At 40.0% G+C, this 15,218-nt stretch overlaps 1 protein-coding gene across 2 annotated transcripts in view; it reads left to right on the plus strand.

Moving 5' to 3' along the window:
- CDYL (chromodomain Y like) overlaps positions 1-15,218 on the plus strand; it is a 248,882-nt gene that overhangs the window by 213,287 nt on the left and 20,377 nt on the right. The window lies entirely within an intron of this gene.

Raw genomic sequence — 15,218 nt, forward strand, 5'->3', positions numbered from 1 at the left:
CTACTTGAGACTGTGATTCTCTGCAGAGCTGGTTGTTAGTGGGAGAATCGAGACAGTTGACCCAGTGTCCTGCTGTCCCCTCGTCTGCCTCCAAGGTAGAGTTGAGCCAGGGAGGTGACAAATTACTGAGCTGTTGACAGGAAGCAGGGAGCTGGGAAGGTATGTAGATGTGGTTGGCGAGGGCTTGAGTTTCAGGATATATTCATTTAGTAAATGTATCCTAGGTCTCAGGTGCCTTTCCCCTCAGGGGAGCCCTGAGTCAGATCTTTACAACCAACTGTGATAGGTACCCAGGGTTGGGGCTGTCCAGGAAGCATGACTTGAGCATTCTTGAGAGATCAGCCTGAGCACAGAGGTTCCGTGGTCCTGCAGACATCGAGGGGAAGGAGGTGTTGGAGCAGTGTTCTGAGTCCTCTTTAATGTGACAGACACTAAGAAGCACATGCTAACATTGCGTCCTGTCTACTGAACAAGTTACCCTAATTCTATGAGATGTCCGCTATTTTCTCCTAGTCTATTCTGTTTGAAATAAATACTGATTTGTTTCCACTAATTGACTTTGTATTCCACGGTTTGAAAGCACTCTTGGGCAGAGTACAGAAGACATCATCCATCCAGGGACAGAGAACACAGCGCCCGCCCACCCTTACACCCCCCTGAGTTTGAAGGAGAAAGAGAACCCAGAGTCAGTGGTCAGACTAAGCGTAGAGTAGCCACACTGAAATGCTTGAAGAAACCTGGAAAAAAAACCAAACCAGTTGCCGTCAAGTCACAACCCCATGAGTTACAGAGTAGAACTGCTGCATATGGTTTTCTTGGCTGTAGTCTTTACAGAAGCAGATCGCCAGGTCATTTTTCCAGAGCCTGAACCTCCAACCTTCAGGTTAGTAGCCAAGTGCAAACTGCTTCTACCATCCAGAGACCCACACCTAGAAGAAAAGGACCTTCTAATCTGAACTGGAAAACAATTGCTGTAGAAACTGAATAGAAATGGACTACTCAGCCATTTGTATCGTGAAATGACTGTGCCAGTTTTGCCTGGGCAAGTGACTGATCTGGGAGAGCACTGTTCTGACGTCTGGCAGGTTTATGGAACCACAGGATAGTCTGGCCGTCCCTCGCATTTACTGTGCTACTTCTTTTGTCTTTGGAGAAGGGCTCTTCTCTTTGGGGAAGGTTCAGAAGCAGCAGTGCCTGATGACTAGAACACATGGTTGAGGGTAGGGGGCTCATCCACACTTAGAGCCAGGCATGGGGAATGGACAGGACAGGGAAGAGGTGTTTGTGTAGCAGAAATGGGACAGGCTCCTTTTTAATAGTAAGATTGCTTACGTTTGTATGAAGAGGCTCAGTGTCTTAAGAGGCTGTTTTACAGGATTTTTTTTTTAAACAATGTAAACAATTAAAGTACCACCAAGCACAGTATTCAGGACCCTCAGTGGTGATGTAAAAATGGGCATGCCCTTGGTCTCAGAACCCGAAATGCACAGCTGCAGGTGGCCCTTGGGCACATGTGGTTAGATGAGTCAGCCTCTGACCCAGAAGTGGGGTAGCTGCCGTGTTGAGGGAACCCTGGGAGGCCTACCAGGGAGATGCTGAGTAGACCAGGAGTCACAGGGCAGCACCTCTTTGACAGGGTGGATGGGTAGGGAAAAAACATACCCCTGGTTGATGTTCAAGAAAGGTTTGTCTGTGACCAGTGACTTGACCCTGAAGGGTTAGAGTAGGAATTTCCTTACTACATTAGATTTGATGGACTTGAGTTTGAGGCACCGTTGTTATAAAATAAAATCTCCTACTATGAATTGTGGGGTAGATGTTGCTGTTTTAAACAGAGAAATGATTAAATTGAAAGTGAACCTGAAACTCGAAGACAAATCTGTGAGTCAAGATGAAGATTTGGGAGTGATCTGCTGTGTGTCGGTGGTAAGTGATAGCCTGATGAAGGTGGTAGCCTAGTTTACACATTAAATGGCTAAGGGAAATGTAATACTACATACAATACATATGGCACTTTACCTTGAAAAAGATCTGAAATTTGCTTGCAGGAGCTTCAGAAGGGTTGCAGCTTGTGGATTATTGTGAAGTGGTGGAGGGGGGATTATCTATATCACATGGAAAGTTGTAACACCAGATGTGGGTGGGTGTGGCGGTTTGAGGTGTGTGCATGCGTGTGTTTTGAGTATTCCTACGCAGCTAGGTTTACCTGGATTCGGTTGTGTGTGTACTGTTGCTCTAGGCAAATCACAAATAAGCAACGGAAGTTCACAATATGCTCAAATTGATTGAATATATCCTGGAAATCAGTGACTTCCTTGATGAAGAGGCTAAGAGCGAGCATAGATAGCCCTAAACTCAGAGATCATTGTGAGTAAGTGGAGGAATTGGAGCTTACTGCAAAGAGACTTTTATTATTATTTGTAAAAGAATCATTTAACACATTATGGAGGAACAGGGGTGTTAATGTGTAAAGCCTACTTTGCTTCTGTGTGTTCATTTGGGTATTAAATACCATATGTGAAAAGTTTTCCCTTAATAAATCTAATGATCGGATTATTATAATCTGAATAAAGTTGAATGATTTTGTATGTAATTAAAATAGAATTAGGCTCAATAGGTGTGAATAACAATTTTTTAAACTTTTCTTGTGATTGAGACCCATACTGCCTTGAGATATTATTAAATGTACTGACTTTTGAGTAAACAATCCTAAACTAAAATTCATTCAAAAATACCAATAAATCTTTACCTAATAATAATACCGCAGACCTCTTCATGGATTTTGGATGCTACATTAGTTTCCTAGGACTTCCATAACAATGTAGCACAAACTCAGTGACTTACAAGAACAGAATTTTATTGGCTCACAGTTCTGGAGGCTGGGAGTCGACTGTATTGATTCCTTCTGAGGACTCTTGAGGGAGAATCTGTCCATGCCCCTCTGTCCTAGCTTCTGGTGACGGTCTGTGATACACGCCCTTCCAAATCTGCCTCCATTGTCATGGCCATCTTCCCTCAGTGTGTCCATGTGTCTCTTTTGTAAGGACACCATTCATGGTGGACGAGGACTTACCTTACTCTGGTATAACCTCATGCAACTGGTAACATCTTCAAAGACCTTACTTCCAGTAAGGTCACGCCCAGGTACCAGGGATTAGAACTTCAATAAACCTTTTGGGGGGGGGGGGGGATAGGAGTGGGAGAGGGAGAGATAGTTATTTCAATCCATAACAAATGCTGTAGTCTATTTTTAACTGCTTTTTTCCCTGGATTATGTCAGTAATATACTATAGAAATTTACAAAATGCCAAGAAAATAAGAATTGTTCATATCTCTATAACCAAGAAAGAGGCACTATGAATATTTTTCTATACAGCCGTGGTGGCTCTGTGGTTAAAAGCTTGACTGCTAACCAAAAAGTCGGCAGCTGGAATCTACCAGCCTCTCCTTGGAAACCCTGTGGTGCAGTTCTGCTCTGTCCTATAGGGTTGCTATGAGTCGGAATCAGCAGCTGTGGGGTTTTGGTTTTAGATAGGCGTACCTCAGAGATATTGTGGGTTTGTTCCAGAACACCACAATAAAAATGAACATTGCAGTAAAACAAGTCACACAAATTTTTTGTTTGCCAGTGCATGTAAAAGTTACATTTACACTATACCATAGTCTATTAAGTATGCAGTGGCATTATGTCTAAAAAAAACAATGTATGTACCTTAATTAAAAACTGCTAATCATCATCTGAGTCTTTGGTGATTTGTAATCCTTTTGCCTGTGGAGGGTCTTGCCTCAGTGTTGATGGCTGCTGACTGATCAGGGTGGTGGTTCCTAAAGGTTGGAGTGGCTGTGGCAATTTCTTAAAATAAGACAGCAGTGAAGTTTGCCGCCATCAACTGACTCTTCCTTTCGCAAGAGATTTCTCTGTAGCATGTAATGCTGTTTGATAGTATTTTACCCACAGTAGAACTTCTTTCAAAATTAAGGTCAGACCTCTCAAATCCTGCTGCTGCTTTATCAACGAAGTTTATGTAATATTCTAAATCCTTTGCTGCTGTCATTTCAGCAGTGTTCAGAGCATTTTCACTAGGAGTAGATTGCATCTCAAGAAACAACAGCCCTTGCTTATCCATAAGAAGAAATTCCTCGTCCACTAAAGTTTTACCATGAGATTGCAACAATTCAGTCACATCTTCAGGCTCCACTTCTCATTCTAGTTCTCTTGCTGTTTCTACCACATTTGTAGTCACTTCCTGCACTGAAGTCTTGAACCCTCAAAGTCATCCATTAGGGTTGGAATCCGTTTCTTCCAAACTCCTGTTAATGTTGTTATTTTGACCTCCCGTGAATCACAGATATTTGTAATGGCATTGAGAGTTGTGAATCCTTTCCAGAAGGTTTTCAATTTACTTTGCCCAAATCCATCAGAGGAATCACTTATCTATGGCAGCTATAGCCTTACAAAATGTATTTGTTAAAAAATAAGACTTGAGATTACTCCTTGAACCATGGGCTGCAGAACTGATGTTGTGTTAGCAGGCATGAAAACAACATTAATCTCCTTATACAGCTCCATCAGGTCCATTGTCAGTGAGCAGTAATATTTTCAAAGAAATCTTTTTTTCTGAGCAGCAGGTCTCAACAATGGGCTTAAAATATTCAGTAAACCATGTTGTAAACAGATACACTGTCATCCAGGCTTTGTTGTTCCGTTTAGAGCACAGGCTGAGTAGATTCAGCGTAATTCTTAAGGGCCGTAGGATTTTTGGAATGGTAAGTGAGCATTGCCTTCAACTTAAAGTCACCGGGTGCATTACCCCTAATAAAAGAGCCAGCCTGTCCATTGAAGTTTTGAAGCCAGCCATTGATTTCTCCACTCTAACTGTGAAAGTCCACAGTAATACCTTCTTCCAAGGTAAGGCTGTCTCATCTTTGTTGAGAATCTGCTGCTTCGTGCGGCCACCTTTATCAGCTGTCTCAGCTGGATCTTCTGGGTAACCTGCTGCAGCTTCTACATCAGCACTTGCTGCTTCACCTCGCACTTCTGTGTCCTGGAGATGGCTTCTTTCCTCAAACCTCATGAACCAGTCTCAGCCAGCTTCAGACTTTCCTTCTGCAGCTTCCTCACCTCGCAGCCTTCACAGAATTGAACAGAGTTCGGGCCTTGCTCTGGATTAGGCTTTGACTTAAGAGAATGTCGTGGCGGGTTTGATCTTCTGTGCAGACCTCTAAAGCTTTCTCCGTATCAGCAATAAGGCTATTCCATTTTCTTATCACTCATGTGTTCACTGGAGTACCACTTTTAATTTCCTTCAAGAACTTTTCCTTTGCATTTACAACTTGGCTAACTGGCACAAGAGGCATAGCTTTCAGCCTGTTGCAGCTTTCGACATGCCTTCCTCATTAAGCGTAATCATTTCTAGCTTTTGATTTAAAGTGAGAGACATGTGACTCTTCCTTTCACCTGAACACTTACAGGCCATTGTATGGTTATTAGTTGGCGTAATTGCAATATTGTCATGTTTCAGGGAATAGGAAGGCCCAAGGATAGATGGGGGGAATGACTAGTGGATGGGGCAGTCAGAACATACACATTTATAGATTGTTTGCTGTCTTACATGGGTGTGGTTTGTGGTACCCCAAAACAATTATAGTAGTAACATCAAGGTTCACAGATCACCATAACAAATAAAATAATAATGAAAAAGTTTCAAATATTGTGAGAATTACCAAAATGTTATACAGAGACACTAGGTGAGCACATGCTGTTGGAAAAATGGCACCGATAGACTTGTTCGACAACAGGGTTGCTTTGATTTGTTAAAAAAAAAAAAACACATTATCTGCGAAGTGCAATGAAACGAGGTGTGCCTGTATCCTAACAAACTCTCACATATAAGCAAACACTGTATATACTGCTATCCTACACTTTGTTTTTCGTGTATAATTTTGGAGGCAACATAGTGAAAGAACATAAACTTGGGTGTCAGATCTGTAGAAACAACCCTTTCAGATGTGCCGTATGGATGTAAATTAGGGTATTTATGATAAGAGCTTGGCATATGTAGTGTATAGTGTAAATAGTAGCTGCTATTAGATACCTATGAGGTGTATTTTTTAAATATTCATAAACACCATAATAATGGCTGTATGATATTGTATCAGATGGATGTGCACCGTAAGTAGTTTAACCATTTCCATATTATTATATACTTCTAGGGTTCTTTACAATTTTCCATTTTAAAAGTGAAACTTTTTTAATATCTTGAATATAAAAACATACCCTTTTTTTTTTTTCTCCAAAAATAGAATTCTTAAAGTGGAATGTCAAGGTCAAGGGATTTATTGACATGTCTTACAAAATTGCGTTCTAGGAACGTACCAATTTGTGTTGTGCTGTTCACCAGCCTTGATTTGATTACTGTGTTTTAAAAGTCTTCCTGGTCCTCGTTTCATTGTTTGCTTGTTTAGATCAGTTTCTCGTGTTTTGGTGTTTTTACTTCATCCTATGAATTTCCGTGTACAGTATGTGTGTATGCGTGTTAGGTCTCTTATTTTTTGTGTTTAAATCAATTTATTTTAATGTTAAAGTATTAACCATTTATTATATCTGCTGAAGTTTTCAATTTTTATGTAGTTTAATTTTTCTTCTATCCTTTTTACATTTAAGATCTTCCTTATCTAAAAGCCAGATATATATTCTTCTGTATGGTTTTTTATGTTGTATTATGCATTTTATTAAACAGCATTTAATTATATATAAAATTTGTTTTGACATATGATATTGAGTGAAGATTTAAAGACTTTTTTTTTTTTTTAAAGAAAAAATAGTTACCATATTTTTATGCAAATAACATTATATGTGTGGGCATTTTGCAAGAATATGGTACCGAGTTTTTTCATCATTTATTGAATGGTCCATACCGGTTTGTATTGATTGATTACCGTATTTTTACACAAATAACACGTACCTTCTATGTTTGTTTTCCAGCCATGCCCTCCCCCTGTTAGGTATTTTTACAAACGTGGCTATGCTAATTTTTTTTTTTTTTAACAGCACCATGTTAAAAAAAATGGGCATAGTGGTGCTTATGAAAATAACTTGCAGTGGGAAGGGGGAGGATGTGGTTGGCAAACAAACAGGAGGCACATGTTATTTGAATAAAAATACGGTACTGCATATGTTGTTACCCTAGGATTTATTTCTAGGCTAATTCTGCTCAGTTTTTTGTTTCTATACTTTTAATGTAGCTTTATAATATGTAATTAACCCCCCCCCCAAAAAAAACCTGTTGCCGTCGATTCTGACTCATAGCAACCCCATAGAACAGAGTAGAACCGCCCCATAGAGTTTCCAAGGAGTGCCTGGAGGATTTGAACTGCCAGCCTTTTGGTTAGCAGCTGTAGCTCTTAACCACTATGCCACCAGGGTTTCCAATACGTGATTAGTAGGGTACGTTTCAACCACTGGAAACCCTGGTGGTATAGTGGTTATGAGCTACACATGGTAACCAAAAGGTCGGCAGTTCGAATCTACTAGGCACTCCTTAGAAACTCTTTGGGTCAGTTGTACTGTGTCCTGTAGGGTCGCTATGAGTCGGAATCGACTCCACGGCAGCAGGGTGTTTTTTTTTTAACCCATTATTATTTTCAAAAAATTTTTAGCTTGTCTTCCACCTAAATTATAGTCACTTTCTCAACAACAGTGCCACTGGGATTTGATTGAAACTGTGAGAGTTAAAACTGGGAAAGGCGGACATCTTTACAATATTTGGTTTTCTCTAGAATCATGGCACTTTCTTTCTTTTTCATGTTCCTTAGTAAAATTTGATGTTTCCTACTTATTTGTTCTGTATACTTCTTGAAAGTTAAATTTATTTCTAATTTTAGTTGCTATCGTAGATGAAATTTTTAAATATGTATTTTTTAAATAATTTCTAGAATATAGGAAAGCAGCTGTTCTTGTGATTCTTTCCTTTGAACCTTCATATTTTTCAGGGCTTTTAGTGCCTTTTAATTGACCATAGAGATAATTTTTCAGACTACACTTTGGCATTTAGCTTTTGTTGTTTGCTGCTGTGAAGCCTGGTCCCGACTTAACGGCAGCCCTATGTGTTAGAGTAGAACTGCTTCATAGGATTTCTTAGCTGTAATCTTCATGAAAGCAGATTCCCAGGCTTTTTTCTTCCAGGAAGCTGCTGGATTTGAACGACCCACCTTTCGGTCAGGAGCTAATCTCAAACCACTTCAGCCAGCTAGGCTCCTATTCAACTATTAGTATATTGTTAGTGTTTTAATAAGATTTTGATGCCACAAATTGGTAAAGTTGGTGTGTGGTTTAGTTTGTGTCACCTATGTCAAGTTCTGACATCAGTTAATTATCTTTCTAAAATAGGTACATTTCCTTTTCTCAGTGCTCTGAAACTACCATATTTTTATACAAATAACACACAACTTCTGCAGTTGTTTGCTGGATGAGGCACCCTCACAAGCACCACCATGCCAATCCTCTTCCACATGTTGCTGTTTAAAAAAAAAAAATTAGCACACTCATGAAAATACCTTGTGGGGAGGACATGGCCAGCAAACAAACACAGAAAGTGCTGGTTACTTGCATAAAAATGTGTTATTGGTTAGTCCTGTAGTCAGCTCTTCCTTAAACTGCCTAACCCCCTTTAAAGGTAATTTTTTAATAACCGTTATCTTTTCATGGTTACTTTTCTCTTCTTGTTTTTGCTGCTTTAGAAATCAGCCTTGAGGATTTATATTTTCTCAAAAAATAGTTTCTTAAAGATATTCTAATTTATTTACACAAAGTGGCTTAAAACCTTTATGTCTTCTCATTTGTGTATTCTCTTATTTTTTCTTTCTTAAATTTGTCACACTTTTTTCACTGGTTAGAAGTAGCTGTGATTTTCAAAGAACTGGATCCTATCAGTTTATATATAAAAATTCATGTATATGGATTTTTATCTTTATACCTTTTCTTTTTACTCTCCTTGGACTTTTTTGTGTTTTTTCTCCTGGCTCTACTTTCTTGAATAGTTTATTTTCATTAATACTTCATAAAGAAAGAAAGCATGTGTAGTAATGAATTCGACCATCAGGATAGCCTTTCGGTTGGATTAATTATGTCGTTGGATTTTTATCTTGTTAAAATTTTTTAATTAGCATATTTTTGTTGTAAACCTATCGGAATGAAATTATTTAGTTGAAGTTGTTTGGAGAAATATTTAAGGGGCCGTTTATTGTTAAATTGGTATGGAAATAGGGAGAGATTCTTTTTTTTACGATTTTGACAAGCAGCTTCTACTTTAAACTTTAAAAACAAACAAACCAAGCCATTGCCATCAAGTCGGTTCCAACTCATAGCAACCCTATAGGACAGAGTAGAGCTGCTCCATAGGGTTTCCAAGGAGTGACTGGTGGACTCGAACTGCCAACCTTTTGGTTAGCAGCTGAACTCTTAACCACTAGACCATCAGGGCTCCACTTTCTACTTCTAGTTAATTAAATTTATTATGCAATTTATGCAGGTTCATTCAACACCCATATATTTACTACTTCTGGTGTTCTTCATTCCGTTGTGTAGATCCAAGTTTCTATGCGATATTTTTATTCGGCCTGAGGAACATCCTTCTTGTAGTGCAGGTTTGCTGCAACAAATTCTTTCAGCTTTTATCTGGAAAAGTTCTTATTTCACCTGCATTTGAAGATATCTATGCTGTATGTATAGATTGACTTTTTTTTTCATGCCTATTATATAAGACGTCATTCCATTATCCGTGTTGCATAGTTTCTGAAGAGAAGTATGCAGTCATTCTTATTTTATCTGTAATGTTCTCTCTCTCTCCCTGTTTTGAAATTTTTCTATTTACCACTGGCTCTCAGCAGATTGATTATAACATGCCTTAGTCTAATTTTCTGCATATTTGTCCTGATTGGTATTACACTTTTTAGATCTGTGGTCTTATAGTTGTCATTGAATTTGGAAAACTTTGAGCCGTTATTTTTTGAAAATATTTTTTACACGTCACCCCACCAACACTGCCTTTCTGGGACTCAAATCCCATGCACCTAGACTACTTGATACTATCCCACAGTTCTTGGGTTCTTCTCTCCCCCCACCTTTCATCCCCCACCTCTTTTCCTGTTCCCTTTTCTCTCCGTGCTTCATTTTGGGTAATCGATTGCTGTCTTCAAGTTCTCTGACCTTTTATTCTGTAGTGTCAAATCTGTTAAACCTATTCAGTGACAAATTTTTTGTTTCTAATCTTTTATTCCCTCTTTATGTTCATGTTTTCCTTTAAATCCTTTGTCACATTGAGGTTATATAATACAGTTGTTGAAAATGTCCTTTTCTGCTAATTTCATCTTCTCTTGTTTCTAGGTCTCGTTATATTAACTGATTTTTTTTTTTTCCTTGAATCCTCTTTTCCTGCTTCTTTCCATATCTAGTAATTTTCTTATTGGTTGCTGCACATTGTGACTTTTACATTTTGGGGTGCTGGGTTTTACTGTATGCTTTTAAAGAGTTAGTTTTTGTTGTTTTTAAGCATTGTTAGTGAAATGCTAGAGTATCCTTTATTCTAGAGCTAGTTTAGTTCTGCCACTAATATGTGCCTGTTCTGGGGTCTGTGCTGAATGCCCTATGTATTCAGTGAAGTCTTTCCACTCTGGCCAGGATTCCTGGTGCTATACGAGCTCTAGAGATACTTTGATTTACAGCTCTTTGGTAATTTGTTTTGTGTGCTAAAGTTGTTCTTTGCCCAGCCTTGTGGAATTTCACCCTATGCACGCTCACATCGGTATCCAACAAAGTGTTTTGGAACTCTTTCCCTGTGTAGTTTCCTTCTTTTCTATGCATTGCCCCACAAATAATAGCTCCCTGGGCCTCCAGTCTGTGTTCCCAAGTCAGCAGCTTTGCCAAGCTGTATGTGGGTTTCCACTCCCTGCATTTGCAGTGTGGAAAATGCCTCCAGGCAAAAAGCCAGGTCGAGTATTAGGCTCCCCGTGTTTGTTTCCGTTCATTGGGAACGGTTCTGCACTGCCTCATATCCAGTGTCTGAAAACAGATGTTCCATGTATTTTGTTCAGTTTTCTACTTATCAGTGGCAGGTAAGCATATCCAGACTCTTACTCTCTTGTTGTTGAAAGTGGAAGTCACAGTTCATTTTTAGAAAGATTTGTATACTTTTTGGCTGATTTTTAACAGGTTAGTCATATACATATACTTTTTTGCTCTTGAATGTATTAAAAAGAAAAACAGTTATTAGGAGAGACACTAAAATGGGCTTTTGGTTTGCTTTTCGTCTAGCAGAATTTTATGCCAATAAATCCTGTCTCTAAATCTCTAAATCCATGTCACTGAGGAACTATGAGTTCATTCAGACAGCTTACACTCTTGCATTCTCATAAGGGCTGTTAGTTCATGAGTTACTCTAAATTCTGTAATGTGGAGAATATTTTTTCATAAACATCAGTAGCCATTTTTTTGTGTAGCAAAATGGTAGAGCTTATTGTCCCTGGATTGGCCTGAGGTAATTAGCTGTGTGACTTGGCAAGTCACTGCACTTCTACAAATTGAGGGAACTGGACAAAATGAACTTCAGAGTCCTTTCTATTTATGTATCCAATAAATATTTATTGAGTGTTCTAAGCTCTGGGAATACATTGGTGAGTGAGATAAACAAGGACTGCTTTCACTGAGCTTAGTGGTATAGATAGATAATATACATATTATAACTAAAAATGAAATGAGAAAAAATACAACTGTGGTGAGGACTGCTCTGAAGACAGAAACCTGGGTGATGTGATTAGGGGTTGGGGAGGGCTGGCATTAGATGGCTAGGTCGGAGAGGCTCGTTAGAGGAGGCAACACTTGAGCACGGTCCTGATGCGCATCAGACACTGGCATTTGAAGCTCTGGGGAAAGAGCATTCTAGGCAGAGGTACAAAGGCCCCAAGGTGGGCACAAACCTGGGGGTGGTAGGAGAACGCTGTAGCTAGATTGTAGGGAATGTGGGCAGAGGGGCATAAATGATGAGAGGGGAGAGTAGCGGGAGGCAGGACCTCACTCAATGCTGGTGGTCTGTGATCCCAAGACTACTCCACCCTATTTTCCTTGTTGGGAACACGTATCTAAATAGTGCACAATTGGATGTCAGATGCCCAGGTAGATGGCTAACAGAGTCCCAGGAATCATACTGGGATAGACATGGTAGTTGAGGTACCTGTGAGGTTGTAGGGTCTTAAATCAGCAGGGGTCTTAATGACACCAGGGAGCCCACACTGTTCTAACACAGGAGGCTGAAGGCCAAGTTAAGCAGTTTCGGTCAGCCTGAGCCAAAATGAATCCATTTCTAAATTTGCAGAACCACGGATAGCTCCACAGACACTTGTGCCTCAAATGAAGTGCTGTGCTTTTTCTGAAGCTCAGCTATAAAGGCTGTGTGGACCCCATAGCCCAGAAATCCTGCTTCCATGGAAGGGAGCTACCAGAAAAAATATTTGGAGAGTTTAAAGAATGCTAGCTTTTTAAATAGAGAAAAGCAAGAGCAGTTCAGGGTTAGGAGCTACTGATCCAGAACCTGGGGGCTTTGTCCTGGTAGAGGCAGCCCCCAGTGCTCTGCGTGTCTTCCCTGTGTGCCGGGACTGCTCTTTCTGTGCTTGATACAGCACCAATTGAAAGTTCAGTTCCTGCTACCAAAACCAAAAAGCCCATTGCTGTTGAGTCGATTCCGTTTCAGAGCAACCCTGTAGGACAGAGTAGAAATGTCCCATAGGGTTTCCAAGGTTGTAATCTTTACAGAAGCAGACCACCATTTCTCCCGTGGAATGGCTGGTGAGTTCAAACCACTGACCTTTCAGTTAGCAGTTGAGCACTTTGGCCACTGTGCTGCCAGGGCTCCTCTCAGTTCAGGGTAAGTACCCTTAAAGACACAAGTGTCCCTCGTGTGACAGTGTTGGTCACTGTGTATGTGCCCTGCAGAGACCTTTCCCCCAAGGATCTCTGCCTGCCCCAGTCTGTCTTCACTCCCCTAACCATGCCGCATGGCCTCCCTGCGTGCAACTGTATTTCCCTAGGGTCATTTAGCCCCAAAAGATTTCCCTGGATTTGGAACCAGAAGAGAGGACCTGGAATTACATTGCATTTATTCCTCAGACCCTAAGTTTGGTGGTTACAAAAGATATCTTTTTAATTTTAGTATGATACACATTAAGTTTTCAAATATTTTATGTTCCGTAACACAACATTTTAACAAACTCTTGATTTGAATATTTTTTTCTATTTAATGATTTTTGTCCATCTTTTGTTGTGTCTGTAGTCTGCCTCCTGCCCTTAGCATTCTAGTGAAATGACTTGCCCAGATTTACTAGTGGTCCTTAATCTCCCGTCCCATCACCTCTTTTCTGTTTACCACCTCTCTGCAGCTCCTGCTGCTATTGACACGTCCTTGTTGCCATGACAGTCTTCCCTTCCTGCTGCTCCTGGGCCCGTGGGGCTCTTTCCACACTCCACCAGCACTCACACAAGGCTCATTCACCCTGCTCATCCCTTCGGGGCTCCTGCCTGTCAATCTGGCCATCAGTTCTGGGCAACCAAGTACTAATCTCCACCCCCACCTCTGAGCTGCATAGCATCTCCACCTGATGAGCACCACGGATGGAACAAGAGTCTCTTCCTCTTCTCCCCCAGCCTCACCAAACCCATGGATGCCCTATATCTCCAGATCACCTAGGCTCAAAGGTTTAGAATAATCCGTGGTTCATTTTCCCGTACTCAAGGAGTTATCTGGTCATGTTGATTCTGGCTGACCAGATTGAAGAGGTTGGGGAGTGATAAACAGAGGGAAAAATAGAGATGGGAAAAATAGACCAGGTGAAGCTGAGATAGGGTAGAAGGAACAGCAGCTGAGGAGAACAGATTGGGGAGGGTTCTGACGGTAGAAGAGATGGGAGAATGTTGTTAAACACAGATATGGGGCAGGATCTGGTAGAGAAGGAGAGGTTGAAGGTTAAAAGAAAAAAAAAAAAGATCATCATTGCTGGGTTCTTCAGAAGGTGGGATTCAGCAATGCTGTATTATAGTGATAGTATTTTATCAGATGCTCTTTCAGTTAGAAATACTCCAGGATATAAATCCTTTAGAGGGCAGTTCGGTTTCATTCAAAAGGCGTATAGCCTTTGGCTGATTTGTAGAGATTTTAAAAAAAAAAAAAAAAAAAAATCCTATAGATTTGTCAGCAGTAGGATGGTATAGGTCAGTCAGGTCGTGCATGGCGGCGTTGTTTCTGACATCAGAAGGTCAGTGGTACTATTGTATATTCCAGTGTGGGTTGGTAAAATGATCTACAGTACACACAATGGACCGACTGCCTTGGGAAAGAAAAGGAAACAGTCCTGATAAAGATCTCCAAGATATTGTCAAATGCATTAAAAAAAACAAGATAGAACAAAACAATAGGGCTGGCATACTACCATTTGCTTGAAGAGGTTGGGGGGAGAAATATGTGTTCGCATTTCTTGTATATACATAAAGAAACTCTGGAAATATACACAAGAAACCAACCCCGTGGCTGACTGAAGGGTGGAGGGAGACCTTATACCATGTTTTTTAGATTCTTGAACTACATACATGTATTATAACCTATTAAAATGTTTCCAACAAATTTCTTATAAAAACTCCAAAGATTAAGATGACGCTTAGTATTATTTCTACCAACGAAATGAAAGTCAAGTTTATTTTGCCAAGGAGCTTATTTGGCTTTCCTAAAATTTCCATTCAGGAGTCTTTTCTAGTGGCTTTGGCTTATTTTCTTTCATTTGGAGGAAATATTTTTGATTCCTAAACTTCCAGTATTACTTAATTTTATTAGTAAAGCCTGATCCAGTATTTGTTACATTTCTCTCCTTTTTTCCCTAAGCACAGACTGCATTCGTTACCAGGTTAGATAATATTCAGTTCATATGCAGGGGGATGATAATTTGTCCATCTTGAATTCTTACCCTGTCATATCTACTATTGACTTTATTATAATAAATAAAGTTCAGGAGACCACATCTTAAGACTGATACTGAAGAACCATTTTGATGATAAGGAACATGAGGGGAAATTAGCAGAACATTCTGTGCTGTGGGAGAGAGGATAACTGTCTTCAGATATTTCAAGGGCTGTTGTAAAAAGCAGTAGAACTAAGACTACTGAATGGATCTTCTGAATA

The sequence above is a fragment of the Elephas maximus genome, chromosome 1 (genome assembly GCF_024166365.1).
Source record: "Elephas maximus indicus isolate mEleMax1 chromosome 1, mEleMax1 primary haplotype, whole genome shotgun sequence".
In the NCBI taxonomy this organism is placed as follows: Eukaryota; Metazoa; Chordata; class Mammalia; order Proboscidea; family Elephantidae; genus Elephas; species Elephas maximus.